General features: G+C 46.2%; 1 protein-coding gene across 1 annotated transcript in view; it reads left to right on the top strand.

The window, feature by feature from the left end:
* STK36 (serine/threonine kinase 36) overlaps nucleotides 1-26016 on the top strand; it is a 233675-nt gene that overhangs the window by 48408 nt on the left and 159251 nt on the right. The gene's annotated exons all lie outside the window — the stretch shown is intronic.

The raw sequence follows: 26016 nt of genomic DNA, 5'->3' as shown, positions 1-26016 counted from the left end.
TTACTGCATACCAAGTTCCGGAGTGAGTGTGAATATTTTCCACGATCGTTATTGTATCCAGAACTGCAGCTGTCAAAGGAGGAGTATTCTTGTTTAACTCCCTATAATCGACTGTCATGCGCCAGGAGCCATCCCTCTTTTTAATTGGCCAGACAGGATTATTCCATGCGTTAGTAGTTGGGCGCATTACCCCAGTTTCTACCAATTCTTTAATGGTTTCTCCTATCTCTGTGATCTCCTAGTATTCGATATTGTTTCATAGCTACCATTTTTGTAGCTGGAGGTACATGTACAGGGGGCATTTTGACTTTGCCCACCACCACCGGTCGCATTTCCTTATGACAAGACGTAACCCCAAAGGAGAATTTTCCTTCTGTTAGATTAAGAGTCATCCCTTTTAGGACATCAATTCCCAAAATATATTCTGGTATAGGAACTACCAGCACCGTATGCTTCTTGATAGGTAAATTACCTATCTTCAAAGCTACCTGTGTCTGAACCCCGGCGATCACTTGAGCACCTAGTCGAGCAATTTTTACTCGAGGTCCTTTTATTTTTTGTATGGGTTTCCATGAATTAAAGTAGCCTCCGCCCCCGTGTCAATCAAAGCTGGGACTCTTTGAACATTTCCCCCTTTCCAATGTATGCTAAGATTGACATAGGGACGTTCATCCCTTTTTATCAATAGGGGGGCTTGGCTGGCTACCTATGGTAAATCACTTCCTTCTGAACTTTCATTTACACAGACTTCAGTCTGTGTATTAGCCCATCCTTCCGTGACCTTTGTGGCCACGGCTTCAGCCAGTTCTTCCCATGGATAAACTGACTGAAAATCTTCCCAAGACACTTTCTTTGGAGGTTTTTCCCTTTTTCCTTCTGATTTCTTTACCTTAAGGGTTTTTGAGCCCCCCTCCACATTTGTAGTGGTCACTTTCTTTGCGGATAGAACTTTCTGTTTGTACAACTTCCATAATTCTTCTGTCTCCTTTCCATCAATCCTTTCCTTATTGATCCCTGCTTTAAGCAAAGCCTGGAACATGTCTTTGCGAGACACTCGTGGGGCCTCCCCCTACTGATTTCTCTTTACAATCAGGATTGTTTGGCTTACTGTTACCAAGATGGCCTCCAGGGGATGGTTTATCCCACTGTCCCATATCCTGTAACTCCCTCATCCTCCCTAGAACTACACCGATTGATTTTCCAGTCAGCGCTACAGTTAAGGTTAAAATAACTGTTTTGTATGCTGGAGGAGCATGTTTAACCAGCCTATTTCTTATGCTGGCTGTCAATGGGTACTGGAGATAATCATCATCCATTCCCAAAAGAGGAAGAGCATTCCTCATTGCTTCTTCCTTCAGCCGTTACATACCATCTTTTAAAGGGAACCAAACATCAGGATTTTCTTGTATAAGCTGCAGCCAGTGCAGTACTGGCACTATCAGGCACAGGCTGTACATACCATTAGGGTGCAGCTCGGGTGTTTAGTCAGTGAAATCCAACTTTATAAAGTTTGAAAATTTGTGCACTTTTTGATTGACATGTGTACCTCTCTCCTAATGTCCGGGCGTGTTATGGACGTTTATCCCCGCCCGCCCCCTGTTCCTCCCTCTGACTGGCCGTATTTAAATTTCTCTCTTCAGAAACATGGCGCCGGAGTTGGCACCTGCGCATAGCGCTTATCTCCGGCGCCATGTTTCTGAAGCCCGCTGTACTTAGTATTTTGCAGGAGAGGGTGGCGCATGCGCCCTCGCTTCTTCAGATCCCGTTGTGACCGCGGGAGCGCGCATGGTCACAACAGGACTGCAGAACAGCTGATGAGAGGACGCGATTACCTGCAGCTAATCGCGTCCTCTCATGCGCCGCCCTCTCCTGCAAAATACTAAGTACGGCGGGCTTCAGAAACATGGCGCCGGAGATAAGCGCTTTGCGCAGGCGCCAACTCCTGCGCCATGTTTCTGAAGAGAGAAATTTACATACGGCCAGTGAGAGGGAGGAACAGGGGGGGGGGCGGGGATACACGTGCATAACCCGCCCGGACATTAGGAGAGAGGTTCACACGTCAATCAAAAAGTGCACGAATTTTCAAACTTTATAAAGTTGGATTTCACTGACTAAACACCCGAACTGCACCCTAGTGGTATGTACAGCCTGTGCCTGATAGTGCCAGTACTGCACTGGCTGCACTTATACATGAAAATCCTGATGTTTGCTTCCTTTTAAGGTATACCAAGGTTTATCATTGATAGGAAAGTCTGCTTCTGATGGGTATTTGTCCAGAAAAGCATGGGCTATGATCATGATTAAGTTTTGAGTACCATGCTCATTATCATCAATAAAATAATTTTTTATTGATCTCTGAATTACTGGGTCCCGAGACATGGTGACAAATTTTGCCACGTCTCCGGCGTCAAAGTGCACTCCACTTCCTCTGAGATCGTGCACCCTGACCAACCAGGGAATTTCTCCTTCTCCTGGTTATTGTCTAAACTGTGTTAAAATGCTATCAACTTCTCCCTGAGAGTAATCTTCAATGGTTCCTCGATTCTTTACATGAAGAATCGTTCTCTCATTTGTGATAGCATTACCATCTTCGTCATATTGCAGATTTCCCTGACCATCCCGGACCTGTTGCCGGATGATCTCATTCTCTGTGCTCTCTAGGCGATCCCTTACTGGGTTAGCCTGAATCCTCCCTTTATGGTAATCCTCCTCATCAGATGATGAAGATGAATCCCACACATCCCCATCCCATCCTTCCATGTATCCTGTTTTCTCTGCATCTGGTATGTGTGACAGCCACCCATCTTTTCTATAAGTTTGCCTTTCCTTCCATATATCCTGTTTTCTCTGCATCTGGTATGTGTGTACTGACCACTCCATGAACCCCCCCCCATCCCCCATCCTCCCCTTTCTTTATGACCGCCTGTTATCTGTGCCTATGTTCCCATACAGCTGGGGTCAGCTTTGATTTAAGTAATCCGGATGAGTACCAGCCCCCTCCCTTCTGTGATCCACCTGAGTGCTTCTAACACTATATATGTGGCTCACTTTGTCGGCCTCGACATTGTCGGCATGTGGATCCTTAAGTGTGGATCTATAAGTGTGCAGAAACTGAATTAGCCCGGAATGGACCGGAAGGTAACTGTAAACATAGTCACAGTAAACAATGTTTGTGTGTGTGTTGTCACTTTCACCCCTATAATACTTCGCTTTCTACTTTCCCCTCTAATCCCTACAACCAGTAATGAGCTCTTCATCTCTCTCTCCATCCTCCCCTCCCATCTCACCCTCCATCCTCCCCACTCATCTCACCCTCTCCTCAGATCTGTTCCTCCACTTTACACCCAGTGTCTCCAGACACACACGGCCACCTCATGGCCTCTCCTGCTCCCACCTCCTAACACTCTCTCTGCTTCTCCTCACTGCTGGGGACATCTCTCCTAATCCTGGCCCTCCTCACCACATCCCCATTGTCATATCTAACTACCATCCACACGCTAACAATAACTTCCGAAACCCTTCTAACCTTATACCCATTCCCCCAGTCCCCGCTCCCCCAGTCCCACTAACAGGAGCTCTATGGAACGCTCGCTCTGTCTGCAATAAACTTTGCCACATCCATGATCTTTTCATCACTAATAAACTTTCCATTCTTGGCATCACAGAAACCTGGCTCACCCCCTCTGACACGGCCTCTCCTGGCTCACCCCCTCTGACACTGCCTCTCCTGGCTCAACCCCTCTGACACTGCCTCTCCTGGCTCACCCCCTCTGACACTGCCTCTCCTGGCTCACCCCCTCTGACACTGCCTCTCCTGGCTCACCCCCTCTGACACTGCCTCTCCTGGCTCACCCCCTCTGACACTGCCTCTCCTGGCTCACCCCCTCTGACACTGCCTCTCCTGGCTCACCCCCTCTGACACTGCCTCTCCTGGCTCACCCCCTCTGACACTGCCTCTCCTGGCTCACCCCCTCTGACACGGCCTCTCCTGGCTCACCCCTCTCTGACACGGCCTCTCCTGGCTCACCCCTCTCTGACACGGCCTCTCCTGGCTCACCCCTCTCTGACACGGCCTCTCCTGGCTCAACCCCTCTGACACTGCCTCTCCTGGCTCACCCCCTCTGACCCTGCCTCTCCTGCTGAATTTTCTTATGGTGGTCTCCAACTCTCTCACACACGCCGCCCCAGCAACCAGCATGGCGGAGGAGTTGGTTTGCTCCTGTCCGATTAATGCTCCTTTTACACCAATTCCACTACCACCCTTGGTTACTCTCCCCTCTTTTGAGGTGCACTCCGTACGACTCTACACCCCTTCCAACCTCCAATTGGCTGTCATTTATCACCCCCCCAGGGCCAGCCACTGCTTTTTTTGACCATTTCCCCACCTGGCTACTACATTTCCTTTCCACCAACATCACCACCATCATCATGGCTGACTTTAACATCCCTATTGACACTTCTCACTCATCTGTCTCTAAACTTCTAACACTCGCTTCCTCCTTTGGCCTCACCCAATGGTCCTCTGCAGCTACTCACAAAGATGGCCACACGCTGGACCTCATCTACACTCGCCTTTGTTCCCTATCTACCCTCTCTAACTCGCCTCTCCCCCTATCTGACCACAACCTACTCACATTCTCTTTCCTCTCTTCTCTAAGTACATAACCCCCCCTCCAAAAACTTTCACACCCCCGCAGAAATCTCAATCACCTTAACTTACACTCACTTTCTCAGTCTCTTTTCCCTCTTGCAGCCATTGCTTCTTCACACGATGCAGATGCTGCTGCCACTTTATACAACACCACCATCTCTGCAGCTCTCAAATCAGCTGCCCCTCTCACACACACCAAAACCCGCACAATCAACAGGCAACCCTGGCACACGAACCAGACTAAAGAATTGAGACAGGCTTCCAGAATTGCTGAGCACAGATGGCAGAAGTCTCATTCCACTGAGCACTTCATTGCATATAAAGAGTCCCTCACCACTTTCAAGTCCACACTCACTGCTGCAAAACAAACCTACTTCTCATCCCTCATATCCTCTCTCTCTCTCACAACCCTAAACAGCTATTCAACACTTTCAACTCTCTCCTCCGTCCCCCAGCACCACCTCCCTCTCCTCTCATCTCATCTGAAGACTTTGCCTCTTTCTTCAAGCAGAAGATTGACAACATCAGAGCAAGCTTTGGTCCACAATCACCACAGCCACTCCTCACAACTACTCAGCCTTCTTCCTCCAAATCCAGCTTCTCCACCATGACGGAAGATAATCTTTCCACTCTACTCTCAAGATCATATCTCACAACCTGCCTGCTTGATCCACTCCCATCCCACCTCATTCCCAATCTAACCACAGTCTTCATCCCAACCCTAACCCATCTCTTCAACCTATCACTAACAACTGGTGTATTCCCTTCATGCTTTAAACATGCCTCCACCACACCCATCCTCAAAAAGCCCTCCCCTGATCCTTCCTCTGTGTCAAACTATCGCCCCATATCACTTCTCCCCTATGCCTCAAAACTACTGGAACAGCATGTCCATCTTGAACTGTCCTCATACCTCTCTTCCTGCTCCCTCTTTGACAGATTACAATCTGGCTTCCGACCCCATCATTCCACTGAAACTGCCCTAACCAAAGTCACTAACGACCTACTAACCGCAAAATCCAAGCGACACTACTCTGTCCTCCTCCTTCTGGACCTGTCCTCTGCCTTTGACACAGTAGACCACTCCCTTCTACTACAAATTCTCTCGTCTCTGGGCATCACAGACTTGGCACTATCTTGGATCTCCTCATACTTGTCCAACCGAACTTTCAGCATCTCCCACTCTCACACCACTTCCTCATCTCGCCCCCTATCTGTCGGTGTCCCCCAAGGTTCAGTTCTTGGACCCCTGCTCTTCTCCATAGTCTCCAGTTCAAAACCCTAACCATTACCTACAAGGCCATCCACAACCTGTCTCCTCCCTACATCTCTGACCTAATCTCCCGCTACTTACTTGCACGTAACCTTTGATCCTCACAAGATATCCCTCTCTACTCCCCTCTCATCTGCTCTTCCCACCATCGCATCCAAGATTTCTCCCGTGCCTTCCCCATACTCTGGAATGTTCTGTCACAGCACATCATACTCTCACCTACCTTGAAAAGCTTCAAAAGGAACCTGAAGACCCACCTCTTCCGACAAGCCTACAACCTGCCGTAACTCTCAATCTGATATAGCGCCGCACGACCAGCTCTACCCTCACCTACTGTATCCTCACCTATCCCTTGTAGAGTGTGAGCCCTCGCGGGCAGGGAACTCTATCCTATATGTCCTGTACCAGTCTGTGCCTTGTATTGTTTATGATTATTGTACTTGTCCCTATTATGTATACCCCTTTCACATGTAAAGTGCCATGGAATTGATGGCGCTATAATAATAAATAATAATAATCCCAAGTATCGGGATCCCAGTTTACAGAAGCTGAGGCGATACTTTTATGTACCTTGGTTTTATTTACCTTTGCTCTTCTTTTCTTGTACTTATTTTGAGCAATTTTTACGGCAGCTTTTTCTGCCACATTCTGATAATGTTCCAATTTATCCTTCAATAGTCGGGTATTACATTCCAGAACTGTTTTCTGGCCACCTAAAGGCTGCTTTACACCAGACAATCTATCGTGCGATAGATCGTCAGGGTCACGGTCTTTGTGATGCACATCCGGCATCGCTGGCGATGCCGGCCTGTGTGACACCTCCTAGCGACGCAGTATCGCTCACAAATCGTGAGTCGTGTACTGGTCGCTAGGTTCCATAATATCGTTTAATTTAGTTGTTCATCGTTTCCGTAGTAGCACACGCCGCTCCGTGTGACACCCCGGGAACGATGAACAGCAGCTTACCTGCGTCACGCGGTCGCCGCCGGCTATGTGAAGCAAGGAGGTGGGCGGGATGTTTACGTCCCGTTCATCTCCGCCCCTCCGCTTCCATTGGCCGGCGGCCGTGTGACGTCGCTGTGACGCTGAACGTCCCTCCCACTCCAGGAAGTGGACGTTCGCTGCCCACAGCGTGGTCGCACGAGAGGTAAGTACGTCTGACCGGGGTTACCGACTTTGTGCGACACGGGCAGCAATTTGCCCGTGACGCAAAAAGGACGGGAGCGGGTACGATCGATTTGTGAAATTGCACAATCGGTCGTACTGTGTAAAGCAGCCTTAATTCTATCATCTTTTGTTCCATCTCGGAGCATTTCTTCTGCATCTTTAGATTATGCTCATGCATCGCGCGATATGCACTTGCCAAAATCCAGATGCGCCGTCCTAAACACACTACATCACCTGCTTTCACAGGGAGACTACTGAGTACATTCACAACATCAGTAGCTTCAATACCCTTAAGCTTATCCTGCCATTGTTCTGCCAATCCACAAGACACTACATCACCTGCTTTCACAGGGACTCTACTGAGTACATTCACAACATCAGTAGCTTCACTACCCTTAAGGCCCAGTCACACACAACGACTTACCAGCGATCCCGAAAACGATGCGACCTGATAGGGATCGCAGGTAAGTCGCTGGGAGGTCGCAGGTGAGATGTCACACAGTCAGATCTTACCAGCGATGCAGGAACAATACAGGTCACAGTAGTGACCTGTATAACGATCTCAGCAGTCACTGTGATCCTGTCACACAGTGTCAAACACAGCGATGTGTCCTGCCTGGCAGGACATCGCCTTTGAAGAAAATGACCTGGACCATTCAGCAACGACTAGCGATCTCACAGCAGGGGCCTGATCGCTGGTAAGTGTCACACATAACGAGATCGCTAACGGGATCGCTACTGCGTCACCAAACGGTGACTCAGCTGCGATCTCGCTAGCGATCTCGTTATGTGTGACAGTACCTTTAAGCTTATCCTGCCATTGTTCTGCCAATCCACAAGACACTACATCACATGCTTTCACAGGGACACTACTGAGTACATTCACAACATCAGTAGGTTCACTACCCTTGAGCTTAACCTGCCATTGTTCTGCCAATCCACAATTGACCAATTCATGTGCTATAAGATTGTAGGGAGCCTCAGTCCAGCCGGGAATCTCCACAGCAACCTCCTTAACACTATCCTTACGTTTTCTGAACATTTTAACACTATGCAAAAAGATTGAAAAAAAAATCTGGAAATTTGCCAAATATATGTTTTTAATTTCTAAATTACAAAAATTTGTTATTTACTTCTTATAGATGTAATCCTGCCAACTGCGCCAATATATGTCTTGCTAAATTCTCCTAAAAAGGGGCTGAAAGCCCGTACTTACGAAGTGCTCACTGATATCCTAATCAGGCATGAATACTAAGATTCTTTATAGCAAGATATTATTTATTTTAATAGCACATGAATAATCAATGGTACATAGGAATTAGCACTACTTTATAGTCATAGAATCTTATACAATAACAGAAATATGCATCAACATTACCGTATGTTCTAGCATTCCTTCCTCATCGGAGGGACTCGATTAGTGAGAAGGAAGACAACCCGGCCTCTGCATCACAGGAACAGTGCGTCCACTTGAGCGTCCTGGAAATGTCCCTATCTCACTGAGCGAGCCCTGTATTCTTATACCAAACTTTGTACATTGTGGTCGTCATGTGCACTGAGTATTGCACTTGGTGACCAGCATGTGATTGCTGAGTCATGGTCATGTAACCTGACCACACGCTGCTGTGGGCACCAGTAGCTTACTACACATGTGGCTAGCTGACCACTGGTTTCCTGCATATGTTGCAATGAGCCGTGAATTTTACATCGCTAGTTTCCTACACATGTTGTTAACTAACCACTGGTTTCCTGCATATGTTGAACTGTAAGGCTATGTGCGCACTTACCTGATTTTGCCGCGGATTTGCTGCATGTTTCGCTGCAGAAAATGTTCATAACATCTCTGCAGTGAATCACCAGCAAATCCTATGGAGAAAAAAAATCCTGTGTGCACTGGGCGGAATTTGACAGCTGCATGTTTTGCTGCGGGAATCCCGCAGCAAAAACAAGTGCATGTCACTTCTTTTCCGCACATCGCTGCGGGATTTCACTCCATTGACTCCAATGTAATCGTGAAATCCCGCAGGGAATAACGCAGGCAGCAAATTCTGTGCGTTTCACTGCGTTTTCCTGCGTTATTCCCTGCGGTATTTCGCGGTTTACCTCCGGTAATGTACATCGCTTGTCTGCGGTTTGCAGGGAAGTGATGTCATTACAGGAAGAGGAAGCCGTGCAGAGAGTAAACACACACAGATCACAAACACAGACACATCACAGAAAACATAGACACAGACACATAGAACACACATAGAAAGCAAACGGAAATATAGAAAAAAAACCACGTGGGCTCCGCTGTATATTTACCGTCCAGCCGAGGTAAACACACAGCGGCGGCCCGGTATTCTCAGGCTGGGGAGGGAGAGGGGCAGGGTTAATGTCCCCCGCCTCACTCCACCTCCCGCAGCCGAGAATATCAGCCTCAGCTGCCCCGGGACTGTCGCATGCATTATGCGGCAGCACCGGAGTGTCCCCCGGCTCTTCCTGCCGCCGTGTAGCAGTGGCAGCAGGGTAATACAAGGGGTTAATGATGGTGGATCACCGCCATTAACTCCAGGCTTGATCATGGCAGCGTCTATGTGACAGCTGACATGATCAACCCGTAAGTAAAGTGAATAAAACACAGACACCGAAAACTCCTTTATTTTAAATAAAACAAACAAGCCTCGTTCACCATTTTATTAACCCCTCCCGTACCAAAGCTCCGGCGTAATCCACAGCTCCGACGTAATCCACAGGTCCTGCGCTGCTTACATCCAGCCGCGACTGTCACAGACACAGCGCTGAATGAAAGCAGCAGACAGCAGAGGTAATTACCGGTCATTTCCCACGGCCGGTAATGTGAACTCACTGCCGACCGTGGGAAATGCAGCGATCTGTCCTCTATCTATCTATCTATCTATCTCTCTATCTGTCTGTCTATATATCCCTCTATCTATTCTTCTGTCTATCTATCTACTATCTCAGAATTAAATGACTTTTTTTTTTTTTTTTTTCAATGTGCTTTATTGCATTGAATGCAATAAAGCACATCCCAACCCGCACGCGGCAATACCGCGGTGAAACCGCGGCAAACTGCATGCGGTTTTCGGGTGCGGTTTGCTGCGGTTTTTTACCGCGGGTGCGGTAATCTTTAAGAGCATGCGGAATTTTCTCAAGAAAATTCCATTTCCCAGTGCGCACATAGCCTAAGTGTTCCTTCCTCATAATAGTGGTTTGTTCAAGTCCTACTAACACGTACTCTTGATCATGGTGAAATTGGGTCAACCAGAGGACACCTCTCTGATACTGAGTTTGGATGGATCAATAAGACCTGTGATCACTATCTTTTGATTAGGATTCCTATCTAATCACACTCATTCTTCAGTCATATTACATTGGTATCACACCTTTTTTAATTCTTTTTGTAGAGAAGCTAGCCTTTTTATGGCTACTGTAACCTTCCCGGTGGGACCCGTATTATCTGGAATGTAGGTATAACACGCGGACGTCACCATTTTACCATCACCTCCTTTCTCTGCTAATATGTCAAGGGCCTTCCTGTTTTGAAACGCCATTATTGATGTAGGGCCTAGCTGATCTGCCAGACCTTGAAGAGCTTCTGTAGTGTAATTGACAAATCTTTGTTGGTTGTAGTAGATGTAATTGATCCAGTCTACATTTTTATTTATGGTCACTAGAGGTAGTATGAAAAAGTCAAAGCAGGTTTTGAGTCAGTCTCTGGCTTTATATTCTTCTGGTGCCCCCCTTGGGACCCCTATAGCATTGATATAAACATTGGGGATAAAACTGCCTTTGGGTTCGGGATTTGTCACTTTGTTCTGTGTAGATCCATTCATCTTCTAAATGAGTTCTAATCTTCATGTCCCCACAAATCCAGAAGACATCAGAAATGGACTAAGTCTGGTTGATCAGGTCCTCTCGAGTGGCATTACTATACTGCAATATCCCTCTGTGAAATTACCCCCCTCAGTGTTAGTATAACATGTGTATTTTCCTGGATATATGGTGATGCCTTGACCCAGGTTAGGTGTTTCTGTGACTATGGGGTACTTCTTATTCCAGTTTTCACAATTGGATTCACTAAGGGATTTGTTAGTGAACAGACTCAGGAAACAATTTTCCACATCTGGGGGATATCTAGAGGGACAGATCTTAGGTGGGCTCTCGCCCCTGCACAGATTAAGCAATTAGATTTATTATATTGATTGGCCGTATAATTCATCCACTTCAAACATAAATTGATCTCAGTGTACCATGTTTCAACGGCAAGAATATCTTCAGATGTGGGGTTTGCAATGGCTATCATTTTATTGAGTTTTTGAATACGGAACATTAGAGGTTTTGATTGTATATTTTTATCTTGTCGACATTTCTCCTATTTCCGCTAATCTGATCACACCAAGATGGGCACCACTAGCACACCCGCCAATACATATGTGCCCAGTAGATAGTTGCCATTGTTGCCAGGTTGAGGGTTCTCCAGGTTAAGGACTAAGGGATTGCATTGGCCTATGGTATCACAGGGCTTAAGGACCTTTGTACGGTAGAGTGTCATCTTGTTGAGTAGGGATTTGCCATGGGAGTCTAGTTTATTCAGGGCTGTTTTTGGTCTATACCCCCAATCTTCACCAGTGTTCCATCCTATCACACTCCATGAACTACATGTTTGTCCCCACCCATCACACATATATATTGTTGTCCCGATCTTAGCTGTCCGGTTGACTCATTGAGGAGTGTGAGGAAGCCCATTGCGTATCCTACTGTATCACAATAATCAAATTTAAAAGAGGCGATGTGTGTAGTGGTGTTATACGAGAACGTAATCACCCCCCCTGCTTGGGTGATGGCGGCCTGTTGTGCTCCTACAAAGGCGTGTAGCACGGCGTAACACATAAAGTAAAAGATATGTTGCATTATGCAGAAGGCTCTGATGGAGGGGTGAACTTCTTGCAGTGGGAGGCGTGTATCCACGTTTGTCTTCCTTCGAGTTTCACGGAAGTGGGAGTAGTCAGGAGCACTTGGTAGGGACCCTCAAATCTTGGGATGTCTTTCTCGTGAACTTCTTTAACAGGAGGTATTCACCAGGTTGGAAAGTATGGCAACCTTCACTGGAATCTAGATCTGCCATGGATGATAAAACTCGTGCATGTGTTACTGATAACACAGGTCTGCGACTAAAAAGCTGTTTGATTATTTTCATCTAATTGTCATGTATTTTGGTGTGCTGAAAATGAAAAAAATATTGAAAAAAATCCTGGACGTCAGGATTTGCCACAAAATGCAAAATTCTCTTCAAATTTAGTAAATTTTTCATATATTTTTTTTTTTTAGGGTTTTGAAAGTCAAAATTACTATTAATTAATTCACATCAATGCATTGAAGATATATAATGCCAAAAAAATATAACTTTCAAAGAAAAGAACTTTCAGAGTGAGCTAATGAAACCAGCATCAACATTTTGCAAGCTGAATGAGCGGGCTCTGACATGCCTGGGCTTGTTTCAATTATTTAATCTTTGTTCTCGCCTATTCACACTTTTTAATCTCCGTTCGTGTTAGCTCTTCATTTTCAACAGTGTTTCCCAAAATTAGCATTATGGCTCAGCGGAAGTGTATTAATTCGCCTGACAGTTTCTGTTACATTTGTGGTGAATATACAGTGTTGAAGCAACAGCTGAATATTACAGACTTTGTGAAAAAAGTATACTTCGCATATTTCGGACTAAAGCTTAGAGATTAAGATAAAGCTTGGGTGCCTCATAAAGTGTGCAAACGGTGTGTTGAGGACCTCCGAAATTGGTTCATGGGTAAGAAAAAAGCTTTCCATTATGGGATTCCTATGGTATGGCGAGAGCAAAAGAACCATAGTGACAATTGTAACTTTTGTTCATGCGATGTGAAAGGGTATAATTCAAAATGGAAGCATTCCATTTCATACCCCAATATTCACTCAGCAATTCGTCCCATCCCCCATGGCACAGATATACCAGTACCCAAGGCCCCTGCTACCTTGGAAGAGATAACTATGTCCGATGAAGGTGGAGTCATACCTGAACCAGATGAATCAAGTTCTGACTTTGAAGATGATACAAGACCAAAATTTGTTTTCCCAGGAGGAGATGAATGATTTGGTAATAGACTTAAATGTTCCCAAAGATGCCGCTGAGTTACTCAGCTTAAGGCTCAAAAGCAAGAATTTATTTTTGCCAGGAGTGTCTTTTTCATGGTTCAGACATCGTGAAGTTGAGTTCATTCCTTACTTTGCCCAGGAAGATAAGTTGGTTTATTGCATCGATGTCGAAGGTTTGATAGGTCAATTCAAAATCCAATATGATTCAACGCAATGGCGTCTTTTTATAGATTCTTCAAAAAGAAGTCTTAAAGCAGTTTTACTCCACAACGGCGGTTTTTATGCTTCCATCCCTGTAGGTCATTCCGTACACCTCAAGGAAACCTACGAGAACTTGGAATTGGTTCTTCGTAAATATGAAGACCATGGTTGGCAAGTGTGCGGGGATTTGAAAGTGTTATGCATGCTGCTCGGGCAAGAAGCTGGGTATACCAAAAACCCTTGTTTTCTGTGTCTATGGGACAGTCGAGACCGACAAAATCACTGGACCAAGAAGAATTGGCAGCCGAGGGTTCTCACAGTTGGTGAAAAAAATGTCCTCCGAGAAACTTTGGTTCCTCCCCATAAAGTTCTTCTACCACCTCTCCACATCAAATTGGGATTGATGAAGCAATTCGTAAAATCACTTCCAAAAGATGGAGAATGCTTCAATTACTTGGTCGCCAAGTTTCCAGGCCTCTCAGAGGCAAAATTGAAGGAAAGTGTGTTCGTCGGACCAGACATTAAAAGGCTTATAGCTGATCAAGAGTTTTCAATACCATGACGCATCCTCAAAAAGAAGGGTAGATTGCATTTAAAGAGGTCGTAGAGAAATTTTTAGGCAATAACAAAGACCCTGACTACAAACAAATCGTCGGACGAATGCTGAAAGCATTTCAAGCTTTAGGTTGCCTGATGAGTTTGAAAGTGCATTTCCTCCATTCCCACCTTGACAACTTTCCTGAAAATTTGGGAGCTGTGACTGAAGAGCAAGGTGAACCATTCCACCAGGACATTAAAGAGATGGAAAGAAGATACCGGGGAAGATGGAACATTACAATGATGGCAGACTACAAGAAGATACCAGGGAAGATGGAGCATTACAATGATGGCAGACTACAAGAAGATACCAGGGAAGATGGCGCATTACAATGATGGCAGACTAATGTTGGACGCTTCAGAGAGACATTACAGATGCTACTCCCAAGCGTAAATGTACCAAGAAAAGCCTCACAGGGAAGAAGAATAGATTTAAGTGTGTTAGTGTGCTCATTGCAGTTAAAAAATTGATTTTCATGACACATTTGTAATAGACTCATAAAAATATTTTTTTTTATTTTCATTTATTTTGAGGTGTTGTCTTATTTAACATAGTTACTTAAATTGTCAGAAAACGTGATATCCTATGACAAAACGGAGGTCATTTTCGGATTCAGTGCACTCAAAAACAAAGATTACGCGGAATAACCAAAACAGCTCTTGAAAATAATTTTTGGCAGACCTGTGTAATTCTTTAGTAAGGGCAATAACATAATTTACAAGAGTATCATTTCCTAAAGCTAGATGTTGTGGGAAGTATTGACCTAGCCTTGGAGGCCCTCAAAAAGAATCTTGTATGGTGAGTTTAGTGGGACTCCTTGGAGTGTTTGTGACTGAATATAAGGAAATAGGCAAAATGTGTATCCAGGGAAGTTTGACCTCTTGACTAGTTTTCAGGATTTTGTTTTTCAAGGTACCATTAAGTCTTTCTACTTTTCCACTGCTCTGATTGTGATACGGGGTATGTAGACACAAGTCCGCCTCTACCATCGTCCATAGTTCTTTAGTCAGTGCTGCTGTGAATGCCGATCCTTGGTCACTCTGTTACCTCTGGGACCCCATATCTGCATACTAACTCAATCATCAGTCTCTTAACAGTCACCCTGGCAGTCATATTGGTTACCAGATAGGCTTTGAGCCATCCTGAGAACATGTCAGTCACTACCAGCACATACTCGTACTTCCCTACTTTTGGCATCTGAATATGATCGATTTGAGTTCTTTGGAAAGGATAGAGTGGTTTGGCCAAATGTTTCTGAGTAACATTCTTGGGTGGTGCTAGATTGCATGTTGCGCACACAAGGCAGGACTTGCAATAGTTTTGGGTGACAGAAGAAATCCCAGGTGCCATATGTCTTCCAAATTAAGTCATTCATCTGGTTCTTGCCCCTATGGATGTGCCCATTCTGTCACTGAGGGGTAAAAGTTGCAAGGTAGACAGATATTCTTGTTCTTCCTCCAGACTCCATCTTCATTCTTTTGAGCTCCAGCTTCTTGCCAAGACTTCTTCTCATCATCTGGTGCCTTGTCTTGATATATATGAATAAACTTCATAGGAGAGCTTTGAGGCCCTTCTTCAGGGTCTTGAGACACGTACACTGCTGCTATCTCTTTCCTAAATGGATCCACAGCATAACTTTTTGCTGTTTTGTCAGCAAAGAAATTCCCCTTTTGCCTCTAGAGAATCCAATTTTCCATGAGCTTTGGTCTTGATCACTGCAACCTCCACAGGTAGATCTAGAGCGGCCACAAGTTCTTGTATGGCAACAGCATGTTTTACAGGAGTTCCACTGGATGTTAGGTATCCTCTGGCTGCCAAGATACTGCCGAAGTCATGAGCCAATCCGAAAGCGTATCTGCAATCCGTGTTGATGTTGACCACCTTCTCCACCGCTTCCTGACAGGCCAATGTCAAAGCCTGTAAGTTCCGCTTCTTGTGCAGACATATGTGGTGGTAAGGATCCGGCTGAAATAACCTGGTCATGTGTAACCACAGCATATCCCGTATGGAACCTTCCTGTTTCATCTGCAAATCTAGAACCATTGGTGAAGAACGTCAGGTCAGCATGTGAGAATGGGTCTTCAGACTTTTTTTCTTGGAGGCTGCTTCTTCCTGCATTTGTTCCAGACAGTCATGATCCTCTGAGTGTGTAGAGGTGTCTTCACCGAGAACCTCACTATCATCATCCACATCCCGCCTGGAAAGAAGAAGCAGCGTGGACAGGTTGAGGATGGTGCAGCGGACAAGAGTGACATTATCCGGAATCAAGAGTGAACATTGGAGTCTCATTTGATCCTGTTTAGGTTGGGTTTAGGTTGGTCAAGAATAGCTTTTATGTTGTGTGGAGCCATTAAAAGAACCGATATCCTAAGATATTATCTGAGGTCTTGTCCAGAAGCACATGCGCAGCATGTACGGCTCTAAGGCAAGTCGGGGAAGCTTGAGACACAGAGTCCAGGCAGGTAGAGTAATAACCGATGGGTCTTGTTTTTCCCCCATGCTTCTGTGCTAGGAGTTTGAAAGCATGTCCTGCTACTTCACTGACAAACAGGTAGAAAGGTAGTTGGTAATTCAAGATTCCTAGAGCTGGTGCAGACTGTATAGCCTGAGAGAGACAGTGGCCTACAAACACAACTCTGGGTTGACATCACTGGAGTTTAAGGGACACCTTGCAGTTTTATGAGAGGTGAAGAAGGAGACTGAGACTCAACTTCTCAGCTATCGCTTTATCAGGACAACACAGTAGAAGATCATTCATGTACTGAAGAAGGACAATTTGATGATTAACCTCTCTTCATTGCTGCAGACAAGAGGCAAGGGCCTGAGAGAAATGACTTGGTGAGTTCAGTGCTCTCTGTTTTAAGACTGTCCAGGTGTATTGTGGTCCTCTGTAAGTGAAGGCAAACAGGTACCAATCTTCTGCATGTAGTGGTACGCTGAAGAAATCATTAATCAATGACTGACTGTCAAACGTGTAGCATCTGATGGTATTTCTGACAACAATGTATGTGGATTGGGCACAAGGGGACTTTCCAATACAGTTGCCGCGTTAACAGCCCAGAGATCTTGAACCATACAGTACTTTGGGGCTTCTCCTTTTAATGTCCTCTCCTTTACTGGGAACAAAGGCGTGTTACATACAGAGGTACACCTGACTAGTGCCCCATTATCCAAGAGAATCTTGATTTCAGTACCCAAGGACTCTTCCTGGGCAGATTTGAGTGGGGATTGGAGCACCCTAGGGAGTTGAGTTCCAGGTTTAAGAATAACCCATACTGGAGGTACAGCAAGACATTCAATATCTTCAGGGCCAGTAGGCCATAGTGTAGATGGGACTTGAGACTTCTGGCGGAACACCTGAGGCGGTGTTAGCTACTTCGTCCATCATCATAAGCAGAGGAGTGGCTTGAAGTTGACACTCTTCGCTCAGATCGAGCGGGTCATTGATAGTGAAGGTGAGACTATCTGATGAATAGGTGATGATCTCTCTCAGCTTTATAAGAAGATCTGCTCCCAGACCAGAAGGATAGTGAATTCAGAGGAACCGGGCATCTTGCCGTGCTATCAGTACACCAGGATGTAATATTATTTCATGTCTTTATTATTTAGGCACAGGTCAACACGTTCAGGACAACAGGCAAAAAACATAAATAATCGAGATTGTTTTTGCCTGTTGTCCTGAAGAAGGCTGCGACCTCTGAAACGCGTTGACCTGTGCCTAAATAATAGACATGAAATAATATTACATCCTAGTGTGGTAATAGCGCGGCAAGATACCCGGTTCCTCTGAATTCACTCTACACTGCTCAGGGCTGCAGCTGTTCGCCTCTATATATCACTGATATAGGTGTTGTGACTTGCACAACTACTCTAGGTGAGTTTCTAACTAATAATCAGCTATTTTGTTATCTGGTAAGACCCTATTGCGCTTCTCCACCACAGTTCTATCTTGTAATACCCAGAAGGTTAGTGGGGCACGTGAAGGACACCACTAAACGCATAAATACATCTTCGTATGGTCCAACCTGTACTTCGCGAGTGAGCTTATTAGAAGTAGGCTTGTCATCCACTCCCATGCATGTCACGGCTTCAGAGGATATCAGATCGGGAAAAGGCAGGTCCTGTAATCTGATAACACTTCTGGCTGCACTTGTATCCACAAGGAACGGTAAGGGTTTGCCTTGAATGTTGATAGTTACTTTGGCTATTGAACCAGATGTAGAAGCCAAAGTAGTGGACACGGGCTTGCCCTTGTCTTATAAGATACTGAAATCCATCAGAGCAGCGGTGTGGTCGGTATCTGGATGGGTCTGAGCTTGTGAGGGTCGTCCATAATATTGATCATTGCGACAGGGATAGCTAAATCTGCGGCTGTATCCCTTGTAGTGCTCAAATATGCATCATTGAGCAAAAGTCCTACAATCCCAATTGAAGCAGACTTCTTTGGTATGAGGTAGTGAAGGTTCCTGTTTTTTATGTAGCAAATCAGTCCACTGAATATGGTTTCTTCTTGTTCGAGGTTGTTGTAGTTTTCTCAGGGAGTGTTTTTCCAAATACCTTAGCTACCATTAAGACATCCTTAGGATCCAGTGTGGCATACTCTGGTCTAATTGCTTGGAATTGTTTCCTCAGGGCCTCCCGAAGGCCTTCAACAAAAGAGGAGACGAGGAGTGTCCATTGAACTTTGATTTGGGCACTGAAACCGAGGTCATTGAACATTTGGGTTAGACGAGCATATCATCTCTACACCGATTCCCCCGGTTCTTGCGTGAAGTCCTTGAAAGATGTTGACTGATCAGCCAACTTATCTGAGGCCCATGTCTTAGGCTATGTGCGCACGTTGCATACTGTCCCTGCAGAAATTTCTGCAGCGATTTGAACAGCACACGTGTGCTTCAAATCGCTGCAGAAAGAGTCCATAATGAAAAAAAAAAGCCGATTCCATGCGCTCTGCCTGCAGCCCCTCCCATAGACAGAGCGGGAGCTGCAGGCAGACTGCACGGAAGAAGTGACATGTCACTTCTTAGAATGCGCGCTTCGGGCAGCAGCCGAAGCCCTGCGCTCTAAGACGCCATGTGCGCATGGCTCCTGCATAATCTTCATAGATTATGCTGGGGACGCAGGACGCATGCAGTTACGCTGCGGTGCAGATCGCAGCGTAACTGCATGTAAATATGCAACGTGCGCACATAGCCTTAAGCTGTTGGCAGAAGTTAACCCCAGAGTCCCATGTGGTGTGACTGACAAGTGAGGCGTCATTGAATGTGGTTTCCATAACAGGCCAATATGCATCGCCTACTTTAAGATTTGCCAGGGAAATGATATCTTGCCACGTTGTGGAGTAATTCCTCTGGATTTGAAGCATGCTTCTGTAGAAAGGCATTGGCTGCTTTTCTGGACCTGGAAGTTAACAGGGTAGCAGCTTGCTGGGGTGTAAACTTGACGTGGAGGGTGAGCTCCCCTGTGTAGGTGGCACTACCAATGAAGGTAGTAATTGAGATGAGAGTAGAGGTGGCAATGCGGGTGTGGGCGAGGACATCTGCATGGGTGGAGTGGGAGGAGGTAATAGTCCTCCTGGAAGCAGAGGTTCAGATTGGATAGTCCCAATATCATGGGGAGGGGTCCAGAAGGCACAGGCATTCTTGAAAGCTTTAACAGTCCTGTCCTCATTACTAATTAACCTAATTTCGGAGAGGTAGCAAATGCACTTATTCATTATAACTTCATATAGTTCTCTTGCACATGCATGAACAGGGTACCCGAAAATGTCAACACCAATAGCGGGAATTGTCAAGGTCTCAATCTGCTGATTAACATTCGCATACTTAAAATGCGACTTACTGCAGTGTGAAGTTGTTGAGCACTAATATCTGGATGCATAGGGTCAAAAGTAGGGATCACAGCGTGTATGATCATTCTGTAGGGAAGAATGCCAGGTTTAGTCACAGCTATGTCCCCAATAGCTATCTAACCACGTGCTTCAATAATGGCTCGACTTGGATAGTAGCCCCTCCTGCCTCCACTATAGCTCTAGCTATACCTCCACTATGGTGAGGTTTCACAGCATTAACAATTACGTCTGTCTCCATTGTTATAAAGAAAAAAACGGCACTTCCTTCGTATGGATTCAAAAGTTGCTGGGGTGCACTTCAGGTTCAAGGCCATATAACAAGAAGTAACAAGGCACTCCCAAAATATGATGAAAGGTATATTTATTAATGTGCTCGACAACAAAATGTTTTCGGCCCAAATTGGACCTTCCTCAGTAGCACATAAGTGAGGAGGACCGTGGCATGAACTGTAGGTGCGGAGTCCACCGCTGCATGGGGGCTGCCATGATGAGGAAGGTCCAATTTGGGCCGAAAACGTTTTGTTGTCGAGCACATTAATAAATATACCTTTCATCATATTTTGGGAGTGCCTTGTTACTTCTTGTCTCCATTGTTATGTCACCCCTGCCCACCACCAAGGGTCCTTCTTATGCTTCCCGTGGTGATGGTGTTTCCTTCTCAAATTGTGCCTTCCCCCGATACAGTGGGTGCCGGCCCGTATAGTTGTGCGCTTGGCCGTTAATGGACCCGGGAGATACTGAGAATAGAGTTAGGTAGACTACGTGAGAGTGCTGCTGCAGCGGAAGGGTTGCTGCTTGGAGTAATTCATGTAAGTGAGCGACCGGATTGGCGGCGGAATAGACGGTGGAAAAGGTCAGTGCTGGGGATGATTCTTAGGCTATGTTTGCATGCTGCGTTCTGGTTTGACAAACACTGCGTTTGACAAAAAAAGCGGTAAAAACGCATGCATTTTCCCTGCATTTTGGACAGTGCATTTTTAAAGGAGAAATAAAATTTGATTGGATAGGATTTGATAGCTAGAAAACATAGCTAGAGAGAGGGCTAGATAGAAAAAATAGCATGACTGCCCGCTGACAGCAGACAGAGACAGAGCTATGCGATGAGATTGAACTCGGGTGAACCTCTGCGGTCAGTGCCAGGACACAGGCAGTATTGCGGAGCCCGCAGCTGTGACGTCAGAGCTTCACCTGAGTTCACTGTCATCACGCGGCTCTTTCTCTGTGTGCTGTCATGAATTCAGGTGAACCTCTGAGGTCCGTGCTGCGACAGGCAGTAGTGTGGGGCCGCCACTGTGATGTCAGAGCTTCACCTGAGTTCATTGTCATAGCACAGCTCTGTCTCTGTGTCGTGGCAGAGAGCAGCTCTGCCGGCCGCCGCACAGAGCCCCTGCCTCCTGTGATCCCTCTTAATCAATCCTGGTAAGCTACATTCAGATTTTAAGACGCACCCCTCATTTTCCTCCCAAATTTTTGGGAGGAAAAGTGCCTCTTATAATCTGAAAAATACGGTATTTGTTTATTTATTTTACTGCACAATATAGACCCACCCACCAGTAGCTGTGATTGGGTGCAGTCTGTAGGCTGTCACTCAGCTTGGGGGTGTGTCTGACTGCAACCAATCATAGACGCCGGTGGGCGGGGGAATCAGTGAATAGGAGATGAGCCTAATGAGCAGCCGGCACTTTCAGAAGCAGGAGAAGCTGTGGGAGCAGTGTGACAGCCGCGCCGGTGATTGGTGAGTATGAAGGAGGGAGAGAGAGAGACCTGCATTTTTGTTGATAAGAATGGATGCAAAATGCAGTGCAAATACACAGCTAAACATTTTGGTTGCATTTTGACATACCTCATTCATTTCAACAGGTGGAACATGTTCACAAAACGCAATCAAGAAGTGACATGCTGATTATTTTTACGCAACGATTTTAACTTATAATTGTCAAACAAAACGCTGCCTAAAAAAAAGCAACGTGTGCATGGAAGTTTTGACTTCTCATAGACTTTGCTGGGAAAGCAAAACGCATGTTGTGGCGGTGTGTCAGTCCTCCCCCCGGCCTTTAGTCATGTACTCTATACCATATAGCGTCATGTAGGCTGCTTTGCTGTTTTTGTTCTTCTCAGCTAGGGGTGACTCCAATAGACAGGCCTGTGAGAGACAATGGAGCCATGAGCTTCTGTAGACTTCTCCATAGCCACTACTCAAAAGTGGGTGTGAACCCTTCCCCTCCAGGGGGGATCTACAAGCACTGGAGAACACACTCTTGATGGATCAGTCAGTTGAGTTGAGTGTGTGCTGAGGTTCAAGCATCTGGGATCTTCGTTAAGGCAGGACTTTGGCGCCCGTGTGTGGATTTATGGAAGCAGTCACGTGGGATTGGGTTGTGTCCCTCATCTGTTGGATCCATTGACTTCTTCCGTGGATTACGTCTACGTGTTCTCTGGCATCGGACTGCCGGGTGGCACCCCTAGAACTTTGAGGACTCATTGTGGACACTAAAGAACAATATTGATATTGGATGTGCTATACTCCCTGCCTTAATAAAACTTGTTGGATTGTTCATCGGCCTGGTGTCCCTGCCTGCTCTGTCACATACCCCGTCACACATGCATTTTGTCATTGACACTGTGCAGTTTTAAAACGCAAGAAGCACAACGTGCACACATAGCCTTATGGTTGTGCAGCTAAATTGGCAGCGGAAGTGACAGTTAAAAGGGTCAGTGCTGGGGATGATTCATGTGAGAGGATAGCTGGATTCGCAGCGGGAGTGATACAAGAAAGGGTCGGTGGCCCACTGGACACTGTTGTAAAAGGGAACATGGGTAAAATCTGTTTACTTCCCAGAGGATATAGTAATGGCCGTTAGTGGTCTTTACTGGGTAAAAATGTGATGTGGTTATGCAGTGTGCAGCAACGATCCAGGATGTGTAGCATCAGAAACCTTATGTGCATTTGCCACTTGGTGAGATGACCCAAGATGACCACCACCAGAAGTAGCACATGGCTCAACCACATGATGAGATGACTCAAGATGGCCACCACCAGAAGTAGCACATGGCTCACTCACATGATGAGATGACCCAAGATGGCCACCACCAGAAGTAGCACATGGCTCACCCGCAGGATGAGATGACTCAAAATGGCCACCACCAGAAGTAGGACATGGCTCACCCACATGATGAGATGAGCCAGGATGGCCACCACCAGAAGTAGCACATGGCTCAACCACATGATGAGATGACCCAAGATGGCCACCACCAGAAGTAGCACATGGCTCACTCACATGATGAGTTGACCCAAGATGGCCACCACCAGAAGTAGCACATGGCTCACCCGCAGGATGAGATGACTCAAAATGGCCACCACCAGAAGTAGGACATGGCTCACTCACATGATGAGATGACCCAAGATGGCCACCACCAGAAGTAGCACATGGCTCACCCACAGGATGAGATGACCCAAGATAGATTTCCACCACCAGAAGTAGCACATGGCTCACCCGCAGGATGAGATGACCCAAAATGGCCACCACCAGAAGTAGGACATGGCTCACCCACATGATGAGATGAGCCGGGATGGCCACCACCAGAAGTAGGACATGGCTCACCCACATGATGAGATGAGCCGGGATGGCCACCACCAGAAGTAGGACATGGCTCACCCACATGATGAGATGAGCCAGGATGGCCACCACCAGAAGTAGGACATGGCTCACCCACATGATGAGATGAGCCAGGATAGCCACCACAGTCGCCATTATACGGCGGCAGTCGCTCACAAGGTACATTTTTGTAAGACATAACTCAAAACATTGTCCTTCATTTTCCTTTCTTCTTCTACACAATTTTTCTCTATAAACATTCTGAACTCTTCACCATGCACAGAAGGCAGCCAACAATCCATTGTCTTCTAAGACTATCTTCTTTCTTTCAAAATAATTTTCCGCTCTAGAGGCTGCAATCTTCCCCCTTCTTCCATTCCACACAACTTCATAAGTTTTTTTTCATTGACCTTTTACTATGACCTTTTCCCTTCACAAGTCGCACGGGTCTAATTTGCCATCTGAATTTGGCTTAGTGCCAATACAACGTAATTGCAGTAATTTCTCCATCTTTCTCTGTGCAGACGAAGATAAACACCAAACAAACAATAGGCGGGGGAGATGACTCACAACAGGGATACTAAAGACAACTTGAGTTTGCAGCACACACTTCCGATCCGTCCCTGTCTTGCCACGTGGTCCTTTCCGGATTTCTGCGTTCCGTAATTTACCTTATGTCTACTCTAGGCCTTGTACCAAGCCTCTTTACTAGGCCCCTCAACAACACGTATCAACAACTTTGAGAGCCCGTAGTAACACGTGCCAAACCTGACCAATTAAAACTGCGCAATATCTCTAGGCCTTGTACCAAACCTGATCAACATCTTAACTCTCCACTAGAACCACAAACCATACCACAGGGAGCATCCCCCACGTCTTCCGACACCGCTCAAAAACCCACTTGCTCCCTTAACTACCAATCAATCTCCCCTCGACACAACACATAACAGGTAGCAGGCAATTGAATATGTGACGGTTCTTACGAAAATAATATGGCCAACAGCAGCAAGGCCCTTCTGCCTTCTACAGATACCACGAAAACCGGACACGGTCAGGCAATCAGCGCAGCACACCCCAAGAGACACAGGAATAAAGTACAGATTATGAAAATCAGCAGACTTACCGTGTTCTCGTTAGGAGGTGATCAGACTCCCATCTTGTAGTGTCCAGCTCGTGTCTTTCCAGTCGCCAGTCCTCAGGGTTTAGGGTGTCTCCTCTGGTGGCCCCACGTTGGGCGCTAAAATGTTAGGGTAAACACTTTGAAATGTTCAGTAGTTGCCTGCTCCTGGTCTAATGGATATGGATCAAGTGCATGCGTGAAAGAATTGACACCAGACAAAAGGGTCAGATGGGAATCTCTCCTTGATCAGAGAATGGCTACAACTGAGCTTTATTTCAACAGAGTATCGACTTATATAAACTAGGAAAAGGGGCATGGTCGGCTCTACAGTGGGCGTGCTCAGATGTGTCCATTGGTCAGTGGGTTGGTCAAGGGGTTAGTTCATGGGCTGATCTATGGACCGTTCAGTTGGTTGATCCGTTTGGTCATCAGTGGGTTGGTCCATGAGGTAACCAGTGGGGTGGTCCTCTAGGTTGGCCAGTGGGTCTTTACCTTATATGGTGATCTTATATCTGGACATCCCCTGCATACCAGGGCAGGGTGTGGAGACCAGGAAATGGCCGCCATCTTAAATGTATGTCACATGATGATATATCTGAACCGACTTATGTAAGGAGAAACAACTTCATTAATTAAGTATTTGATCCAATGGCCCGCCTCAACAGTACAGACACTTATACGTTTAGTGCACCATGCCAGATTACAGAAAATCAGTGACCCCACTATTACACCAGGCGAGTGTCCGGCCATACATAAGTGTAAGTGCACTCTATAATATGTATAGTCAATCCAGTATGGTGCACTACATGTATCAGTGACACCCCCCCCGCCTTTACACCAAGCGAGTGCCCGACCATATATAAGTGCACCCTGTATTATGTATAGTCAATCCAGCATGGTGCACCACACGTATCAGTGACCCCCCCCCCCCCCCCCCCCCCCCAAAACACCAGGCGAGTGCCCGGCCATATGGCCATATATAAGTGCACTTTATAATATGTATAGTCAATCCACTACATGTATCAGTAACCCCCCCACCCCCCACATCCCCACATCACCATTACACCAGGCGAGTGCCCGGCCATATAGAAGTACACTCCGTATTATGTATAGTCAATCCAGTATGGTGCACTACACGTATCAGTGACACCCCCCCCCCCACATACACCAGGTGAGTGGCCGGCCATATATAAGTACACTCTATATTATGTATAGTCAATCCAGTATGGTGCACTACACGTATCAGTGACCCCCCCCCCCCCCATTACACCAGGCGAGTGCCCCGGCCATATATAAGTACACTCCATATTATGTATAGTCAATCCAGTATGGAGCACTACACGTATCAGTGACACCCCCCCATTACACCAGGCGAGTGCCCCGGCCATATATAAGTACACTCCATATTATGTATAGTCAATCCAGTATGG

This window comes from Anomaloglossus baeobatrachus, chromosome 7, assembly GCF_048569485.1.
Source record: "Anomaloglossus baeobatrachus isolate aAnoBae1 chromosome 7, aAnoBae1.hap1, whole genome shotgun sequence".
In the NCBI taxonomy this organism is placed as follows: domain Eukaryota; kingdom Metazoa; phylum Chordata; class Amphibia; order Anura; family Aromobatidae; genus Anomaloglossus; species Anomaloglossus baeobatrachus.
Note: the sequence above shows the minus strand (reverse complement) of the source record. Positions and strands in the feature narration are given on the sequence as shown.